General features: G+C 38.8%; 1 pseudogene; it reads right to left on the bottom strand.

Moving 5' to 3' along the window:
• LOC107636389 overlaps positions 1–2,649 on the bottom strand; it is a 13,140-nt pseudogene extending 10,491 nt beyond the window's left edge.

Below are 9,906 nucleotides of genomic sequence, written 5' to 3'. Positions count from 1 at the left end.
TAGAAGATCTAAGAGATACTCATTCTAGCTTAATTCATGTAGAACAGAAGTGTTTGTCAGGCACGCGTTCATAAGGGAGAAGGATGATGAACGTCACACATAATCATCACCTTCATCATGTTCTTGGGAGCGAATGGATATCTTAGAAGAGAAATAAGAAGAATTGAATAGAAGACAGAAGTACTTTGCATTAATCTTTGAGGAACAGCAGAGCTCACCACCTTAATCTATGGAGTGCAGAAACTCTACCGTTGAAAATACATAAGTGATGGTCCAGGCATGGCCGAGATGGCCAGCCCCCTTGATCTAAGAACAATGCGTTCAAAGATGATCCTAAGATCCTAAGATGATCAAAAGATGCCTAATACAATTGTAAAAGGTCCTATTTATAATAAACTAGCTACTAGGGTTTACATGAGTAAGTAATTTATGCATAAATCCACTTCCGGGGCCCACTTGGTGTGTGCTTGGGCTGAGCCTGAGTGTTGCATGTGCAGAGGCCATTTGTGGAGTTGAACGCCAGTTTCTGTGCCAGTTTGGGCGTTCAACTCTGGTTTTGGATCCTTTTCTGGCGCTGGATGCCAGATTTGGGCAGAAGGCTGGCGTTGAATGCCAGTTTACGTCATCTATTCTTAGCCAAAGTATGGACTATTATATATTGCTGGAAAGCCCTGGATGTCTACTTTCCAACGCAATTGGAAACGCGCCATTTCGAGTTCTGTAGCTCCAGAAAATCCACTTTGAGTACAGGGAGGTCAGAATCCAACAACATCAGCAGTCCTTTTTCAATCTCTAAATCTGATTTTTGCTCAAGTCCCTCAATTTCAGCCAGAAAATACCTGAAATCACAGAAAAACACACAAACTCATAGTAAAGTCCAGAAATGTGAATTTAACATAAAAACTAATGAAAACATCCCTAAAAGTAACTAGATCCTACTAAAAACATACTAAAAACAATGCCAAAAAGCGTATAAATTATCCGCTCATCACCCATAATCCAAGGAACTGTCGGGTTAAGGGCAATCCTCTCCTTGACTGCATCCCAATCAAACTTTAGAAAACTTATGTCTTCCTCAGCTTTCTAATAACCATCTGGCTGATCAGATTTAGGCAGAAGCTTCAGAACCTCTTCTATTGCCTCTTCAGTAACCAGAATCTGCTTTCCTCTGAGGTTCACTGCATCTAGGGAGGTCTTGAAGTAATTCTAGTAGAATTCTCTAACCCAAGATGCATTGACCTCAGTCAGGGGTCTCTCCAGGAAGAACCAGCCTCTTTGTTTGATCTGGTCAGAGGTGTATTGCTGGAGTTCTTCTGGGATCTTCAAGGTCCTTTCTAGGTATAGGTTCCTGGAGTTTGCAAATACCGGATACTTCAGCTCACAGTATCGGTTTGCAAACTTTACTGGGTCATTAGCAGGGAGCAGCTGGTCGGCCTTCTCCTGCGGGGTGAAATATTTCTCCCACCAGGAGGCATCATGCATGAGATCTATGATAGACATAGATGATTCTCCTCTTTTACGTTTGCTAGTGGCAGCCTTTCCTTTTCCCTTTCTATGGGTATCTGACATCCTGAAAAACAGAGAACCAGGATATATATAAAAAAATAGGAAAACAAATAGGCAAATAGTCAAAAGAAACACAAAGTGGCAAAGGAGAATTAGAATGAGGTAAATGAGTTAAGGAAATGTGCATCAAGGATTGTATAGGAGTTAAAAGTTTGAAAGAAAAAATTCACAATCCAAAATGTAATAGAAGGCAGGTCAAATAGAAAAATTATCATTATGCCATGGTTAGAGGGTTAAAAGAAAGTGAAAAACCAGAAAAAAGATTTTTAAAAGGTTAGTTTGGTTAGAACTGAAAAAGTGTTTAGAAAGTTAAAATTAGGGGGTTAGTGAAAAGTGGGTTAAAGTAAGTGGCATAATGAAAATATTCCAAGTAACAAGGATTCACAGGTAGGGACTATAAGTAACTCATAACCAAACAAGGAAAACAGATTGATGCTGATTCAAATAGATATAGAGAAAGCAAAAATTGGAATCAAACATAAAAAATGCAATATATAAACCAGGAAATCAAAGAGAATAAGAATGCATGCCTGGCATTCATGAATGGGTTTGGGTAAAGCAGAGGAAATCATAATTCAAAATGCCAAAACCAAAACATGAATGAAAACATTTTACAGAAATTTGGGCAGCATTCCAGCTAAAATTGGATTGTCCCGGAAAAAAAACAGCAATCGAATAGTTCATATGAATTAAGATTAAAGCTTGCAATTACATATAAGGAATATAAACATGCAAATTCAGTGTAAAGAGCAGCATAAAACAAGAAATCACAGCATATGAACATTACAAACATCACAGCAACAGCAGAATTGCAAATTGGATAAAACAGAAACATGAACAGTGCAAGCAAACAGGCCTAAATCCACTAACCACATCCGAGGCTACCTAACAACCTAAAATCCACTACAACATGCATATCTAACTAGCCTAGACATGAACATAAACAGAAAATAATGAAATAACGACTAAGGATAGAAGGGTGGCGTTCGTCGGAACCTGGTAGGCCGAATAAGGAGAGTGGGCAGAAAGGGGGCTGGGGGTGGTGGTGACGGCATCTGGTGCAGTGGCTGGCGGTGGTGGCATGGCTGTTCGGGGCAGGGGGAGAGAAGGGTTGGCTAATGGGGTAGGGGGTAAGAGGGGAAGGGAGGGCGCGACTGATAGGGTTCGCGTGGTTGGAGGTTATAAATTTGAATCCACGCGGCCGCGTGGGGCACGCGGTCGCGTGGCTGGAGCGAAATGGGGGGTGACGCGATCGCATGGGTGATACGATCGCATGGAGGGCAAAAAAAGATTGAATGACGCGATCGCCCGGGACATGCGATCGCGTCGCTGGAATTTGTGCGAAACGCACAAATCCAGCGTCGTTTCCGTGCAACTCTCTGTCTCCTTTTGGAGCGTTGTGCAATCGATGCGACGCGATCGCGTCGCTCACGCGGTCGCGTGGGATTGGTTGTGCGCAAGTGACGCAGTCGCATGGGGCATGTGATCGCGTGGGCATTTTGTGCAAAACGCATAATGGCCGCACAATTCCAGCCCAACTTTCTGGGCGTTTGGATGTTTACGCCGATCTCCAGGTCACGCGGCCGCATGGATGCCGCGGTCGCGTGGGTAGTGTTTTTCGCAATATGACGCGATCGCATGAGTGATGCAGTCGCGTCGCGCACCCCTTTTTTTTATGCAATATGCAAAATGCAATGATTAATATGAATGCGATGCAAAGTTCCAGGTTCAATATTATAAAATAAAATAAAACTTGAAAACAAGCAAAACGAAATAAAAATTGAAAAATGAACGATCATACCATGGTGGGTTGTCTCCCACCTAGCACTTTTAGTTAAAGTCCTTAAGTTGGACATTGGAAGAGCTTCCTGTTATGGTGGCTTATGTTTAAATTCATCCAAAAATCTCCACCAATGCTTGGAATGCCAATAGCCTCCGGGGTCCCAAACTAGGCAGGTAAAGCTCCTGAGCAGCTTCAAACAAATTTTTAGGCTCCCGAAATGACGAATGTCGGAATAGATTCCAGGATCCCAAACTTTGCTGTTAAATCCGCCTCCGTCTTGATCTATATTTTTTCATCCGGGCGGTTTAGAAAGTAGATTCTCACCCTAGTGACCAAAAATTTTCCGAGATCCATTCAATTGAAATTGATACCAATCCGAGCACTTCGAGTTGAAGCGTGGAACCTTATTGAACCTTGTGCACCAGCTCTGAGCACGAGCCATTTCCCTCTTACTCTTAAAGCATAGTAGCAAGTAAAATTAAAAAGGAAAAACAGAAATAAATAAACAAGTAAAAGAAAAATATTTACAAAAACCAATAATAAGGCACACGTTAGCAGTTCCCCGGCAACGGCGCCATTTTGACGTTAGAGATTTTTGCCAGTAAAGAATTTCATAAAAACAGTCACGTTGTAGATATAGTCTCTAAACCGACAGAAATCCCTTCGTACAAACGTTTTGGTTGTCACAAGTAACAAACCCTAAATAAATTGTTAACCGAAGTATTCAAACCTCGGGTCGTCTTCTCAAGGAACTGCAGGGAAGTATGTTCTTATTATTGGTTATGGAGATTGTAGATTTGGGATTTCAAGAGTGAGGAACAAATATGACAAATAATTTAAATGGCAATTAAAAATAAATAAATACTGTAAAGCAAACTTTTGGACAAGGTATGAGAAATTGGAAGTCCAGACTTAGTTATCCTTATCAATAACAATGAAAGTCGAATCTTAATTCCACTTAGTTAACCTTTACTAAAGCAAAGGAAAGTCAAGGGACTAATTAGCTTGATCTTCGAATCCTATTTATTTCCTAAGAAAAGGTTGGGATTTTTGAAGTTCAATTCAATTAGCAAAGATAACAGTTATCAATTATGTTGAGATAAGATAAGTCCTGAGTTACTGATTTCTTAACCAAAACCAAAAGGGGAAAAAGTAAATTTGCTGGAATAAAAATGCCTTCAGATATAAAGCAACAATAACATGAATTAAAGAAAGCAATCATAAACTGGAATACCTCAAATAACGTTAATTAAGAAAATTATATGTAACATGGAAGAGTGCATAAGCTAAATTGGAAAAATAAATAAAAATAAAGAACCTGGGATTGAGAGTTACTCCTAAAACTAAGAGAAGTCCTAAATCCTAAGAGAGAGAGGGGAGAGCCTCTCTCAAGACTAACCTAAATCATGGAAAGCAACTAAATTGGCGAGCTCCCTCTGAATGGATGCATTTCCACACTTTATAACCTCTGGTCTATGCCTTCTGGACTTGGATTTGGGCCAAAAAGGGCTTCAGAAATCGCTGGAAGCGTTTTCTACAATTTCTGGTGCGTGGCCTCTATCACGCGTCCGCGTGGGTCACGCGGTCGCGTCATTCGGAGCTTTTCTTGTCACGCGGTCGCGTCAGTCATGCGGCCGCGTCATATGTGTTTTGCTTAGGGCGCGCGGTCGCGTCAGTCATGCGGCCGCGTCACTGTTGATTCGCGCTTGGCATGCGTCCGCGTCGCCCATGCGATCGCGTGGATGCCAGTTTCTTTAGAAACTCCGTTTTGTGCTTTCCTGCCATCTTTGTATGTTTCCTTTTTCATTCTTTAAGTCATTCCTGCCTTAGAAGATCTGAAACTACTCAACACACTAATCACGGCATCTAATGGAAATAAAGGTAATTAAAATAATTAATTTTAAAGCATAGAAAACATGTTTTTCACATACATCACATAATAAGGAAGGGAAAGTAAAACCATGCAATTAATATGAATAAGTGGGTGAAGGATTGAATAAATCACTCAAACTAAGCACAAAATATATCATAAAATATGGGTTTATCAGAAGTCCCAGAAATCCTTACTTTATAAAAGAAGCTAAAAAGAAACTAATTTAAAAGGCATCATATTTAATACCAACTACTTCAAAAACATTTTTTTTAAATGAAAAAGAAAGAAATAAGAAGGGGTATTCAATTCTAGTCTAAACAACCTCTCCTCTCCTCTCCTCTCTCTCCTCTCCCTAAAGGAAAAAAAGCTTGAAACTTGAAATTAAAGTTTGTGAGGCTTCAAAAAACACATACATTAGAGAAAAAGAAAGCAAAAGGATATGTTAAAAAATAAAAAAATGCAGAGGCAGCAACTGAAAAACCAAGGATTTTCCCATTTCAGACACAGAAACGTGATCCCAAAACCTGTTATAGTTGTGAACTTAAGTAACAAAACAAAACATATTTTAGGCTAGCTAAGTAACAAGGATCAAATTCTTTGTAACAACATTACATGCATATTTAAACCGAATGCCTATTGACTGCTAGGAAAGAGTTAAAACAATAGTATTAACTTGGTTTTAACTTTCAAGAGGAATGCAGCTTTTCAATTCAACATAACACAAAAATAAATTAATTCAGAGTTTAATAACATCAGTTCTATTCTATTATATAATTCCATAGCACCCAAAAATAATATTAACCAAAAAAATAAATCAATTCAACTAACACATTCAACACAACACAGCCATAACCAACTCATATGCACCAGTTTGATTACAGAGACTTGCTACTTAAATTAAACTTCAATCAAATACAGAATTCTATTTCATCAAATCCAATAAACATAACAGGGTTTCCAAAAGACATTATACCTACCCTGTGATGCGTTCTTCATCAGTGGGTAAGTCCACGCATATTCTTCATAAGTTTTAAAACTTTTTCAAATCCTGTTTAACCATAGGAAAATAAATAGGAAAATCGATGACTGAAAGTGCGAAATAGGAAAAGAAATAAAAGAAAGGAATAAGAATAGGACTTACAAAGAAGCAAGAAGCTAAGATCGATGAATGTCTGGAGAGTCTAGGGGTTTTTAACCTACCACCATAGAATATCTAAAATTTAATCACTATAAAAGGAAAAATGACCTTAATAGCAAGATAGCAAAGAGTACAGCTATATATGGTTCATCAATTAAACTGTGGAAATCTACAACAAAATGTCCCGCCGCATAACATTCAAATGATAGTTTATTCAATATATATATATATATATATAAGAAAAAGCATAAATAGAACCCAGATAGAACAAAACTAAAATCTGAACCAGTGTTATCCAGATTCAAGGATCAATCGTGTGGGGCAAGAAATAAGCAAAGTAAATACAATGGAACAAAAACAGAACTGCATGGTTGCTACAGCTCTCCATCATTTAAATCTATATTACCTCTTTCTTTTAAACTAAGAAACTTTAGAAATGAAATTACCAAGAATGGTGGAGTGATGCCATTGAATTAAAAGTTTCCAAAAGGTTAACAAAGCACTTTAAATTCATTATTCTATGGGAATGCTTATTGATTACCAATAGACCATTCACTACCAAAGCATAGACCACCTTGTATCAGAATGTTTATCAAAAGATAACAAGCACAACATTACCTTGCCAAACTTGGTGAGAATAGGAGGCACAATGCAACCTCTTTTATTTTTGACACCTGAAAGCGTGACAGTCAAATTAGATTTTGACGAAACTAAATATAACAAATGGTATCTAAATGGGGAAAAGAGACAAAACAGTAGCAGAAACTAAGATTTAAATTAAAACCAGTGTGGCCTCCTAAACTATAAAATTTGAGAAAAATGAAAGATACTGTGATAGTATCAAGCTTTCCAGAGAGTTGATTCTCCTATTCCAACAGATTAAATGATTCCCTCACCATCTCCTGCACCCTAAATATCCTTCTCACTCACCTCAATCATGAGAATCCCACCCCTCCCCCTAACTTGCCATTTGGAAGGTTAGTTACAACATTTGTTGGCTCATTAACTCCCCTAGGAAATAATATTGACATTAGGAAATAAACAATTACCAGCTGGAAATATGGATCATTTGGCAAATGCTTCAAAGTAAACTCCCTCTGGCATGTGTATCTTGGATCTGTTTTGTGCAAAACACCATGTCCGTATCCAAGAATAACCTGGCAATCCAAAAGTGAATAGCCAAAACCCTATTAACAAATTTCCAATACTTCTCATTGCACTTATTCTAGTTACGAGAACAACCCTTATTTTGGAAGTATAAAAAATTGTCCCCTAGTTCTTTTCAAATCTTTTACAAAAAGCGTGAAATAGGAAAAGAAATAAAAGAAAGGAATAAGAACAGGACTTACAAAGAAGCAAGAAGCTAAGATCGATGAATGCCTGGAGAGTCTAGTTTCTTCCAAAGCTAAGCAGGAAGGGAGCGGCGCCAAAGGAGTTAGGGGTTTGCAGAAAGGGAAGGGAGCGACGGCAAAGGGAGCATCGACGGCGGTTTTGCGACGGCAACTGAGCAGAGGAAGTCACCGCTAGAGAGTCACCGCAGAATGAGGGTTAGGGGTGCCGGAAGAGGGATTGCCGGCGGAGGCATTGCGAGCGCAGCTACGTTCTTCACAAAGTATCGTCGGAGTAGTTCTTCGTCGGAGTGTCGTCGTCGCAGGAATGGTTCGTCGTTGCAGGAGTGTCGTCGTCGCAGGAGTTAGGGCTTAATGTTTGAAGAAGGAGGAGTTAGGGATTAGGGTCTTTGAACGAAGGGTAGTATACGAGCTTCTTAAGGGTAGTATACGAGCTTTTTAGTCTTTAATGTCAAAATTTTTAAGTTACAAGACTCAAACATTTTAATTTGAAGGGTATACGAGCATTTTTAATTTTTTTCTGAGGGAACCTTTTGGCCACGCTTTTGAAGCGTGCCAAAAGGCTTGTAGGAAACGGCTACGCTTTTTAAACGCCACAATAACAAAATTCTGTTGCCACGCTTTAAAAGCGTGCCGAAATCTCTCTAAAGCGTAGCAGAAAAAAACGTGGCTAAATCTCGCATCAACTGCCACCCTCATAAAAGCGTGGCCATTGACCCTTTTCGCCACGCTTTTGAAGCGTAGCAAATAAAAGACGTGGCCAAATCGAGTGCCTTTTTGTTCATACTCTCCGTGACGTGATATCTCTCTGGACGAAGAGCTCGGATCTTCCTAGCCTATAAGCTTGGTGTTGGAGGCAACAGCTCGGCATCGACTCCCAAAAACCGAGTTACGCCCAGGTTACTCACACAAGAACAACTTGTATAGAATTGTATGGTAAAATAGCTTGTATATGGAGAATAATTGATATAAATATATGTATCTGTTAGAAACAAGAGACTAAACTAGAGAAATGATTTCTATATTATTGAGTGTGTTCAAGTTGTGTAGAATGATACAATATAGAACGGTATTTATAAGTACTAAGAGAATCGAAATAATAAAGACGTAACATCTTATAATAAATATTCAGATATGCTAAATAATGCTAATTGATCCTAATTGATCCTAATTATATTCTAACATCTCCCCTCAAACTCAAGTGACAACTTGAGTTTGAAACATATTTAAAACAACGAAATAAAGAGAAAAAAACTGCATAAATTGATAAAACGGGTGCAGACGGAACTACCGGAAGGAAGTGCAGATGGAACTGCCGCTTGTCTGAAGGAAGCGCAGATGGAACTGCCGCTGTCTGAAAGAAGCGCAGATGGAACAGCCGCTGTCTGAAGGAAGTGCATATGGACCTGATAGAAAGAAACGCAAATGAAACTGTCGGAAGGAAACGCAAACGAAACTGCCGAACGGGAAAGTAGACGAAACTGCTGGACGGGAAAGTAGATGGAACTGCCGGACGGGAACGCAGACAGAACTACCGGAAGAGTGGCCGAAAAACTGCTGAAAAGATAGCGAACTACCGGAAAAAAGCATTGACAAAAGAGAAGGAAAAAAATGGTACAGAAGAAAAATATGATGATTTCACCAGAAGAAAAAGAACTTATCCTCTTCAAGGAGGATACCATGGCTCTGATACCATGTTAGAAACAAGAGACTAAACTAGAGAAAGGATTTGTATATTATTAAGTGTGTTCAAGTTGTGTAGAATGATACAATATAGAACGATATTTATAAGTACTAAGGGAATCAAAATAATAAAGACGTAATATCTTATAATAAATATTCAGATATGCTAAATAATGCTAATTGATCCTAATTGATCCTAATTATATTCTAACAGTATCTTTTAATATGTATTTTAAATTATAACCATATTAAAAAGAAAAAAAAAGTGAATTCCTATTTTTCCATCTGCTTCTCTGTCCATTCTTTTCTTCCCCGCCTAAACCGTGCAATAGAAGAAAGGCAGGACGAACTACACAAAAGTGAGAAGGAATTCGGAATTCCGGTATGTAATTAACTAATTACTAATGTATCGAACTTAAAAAGATGCGAGTAAGTGAAAATGAGAAGCATGTAGCAAGTAATAAGCAAAGACGTGCAGAAGAAGGTGGGAGAGAAGGGCACGCTCACTCACCCA

The sequence above is a fragment of the Arachis ipaensis genome, chromosome B04 (genome assembly GCF_000816755.2).
Source record: "Arachis ipaensis cultivar K30076 chromosome B04, Araip1.1, whole genome shotgun sequence".
Classification (NCBI taxonomy): domain Eukaryota; kingdom Viridiplantae; phylum Streptophyta; class Magnoliopsida; order Fabales; family Fabaceae; genus Arachis; species Arachis ipaensis.
The sequence above is the reverse complement of the archived record's forward strand: the minus strand, read 5'-3'. Positions and strand labels throughout refer to the sequence as shown.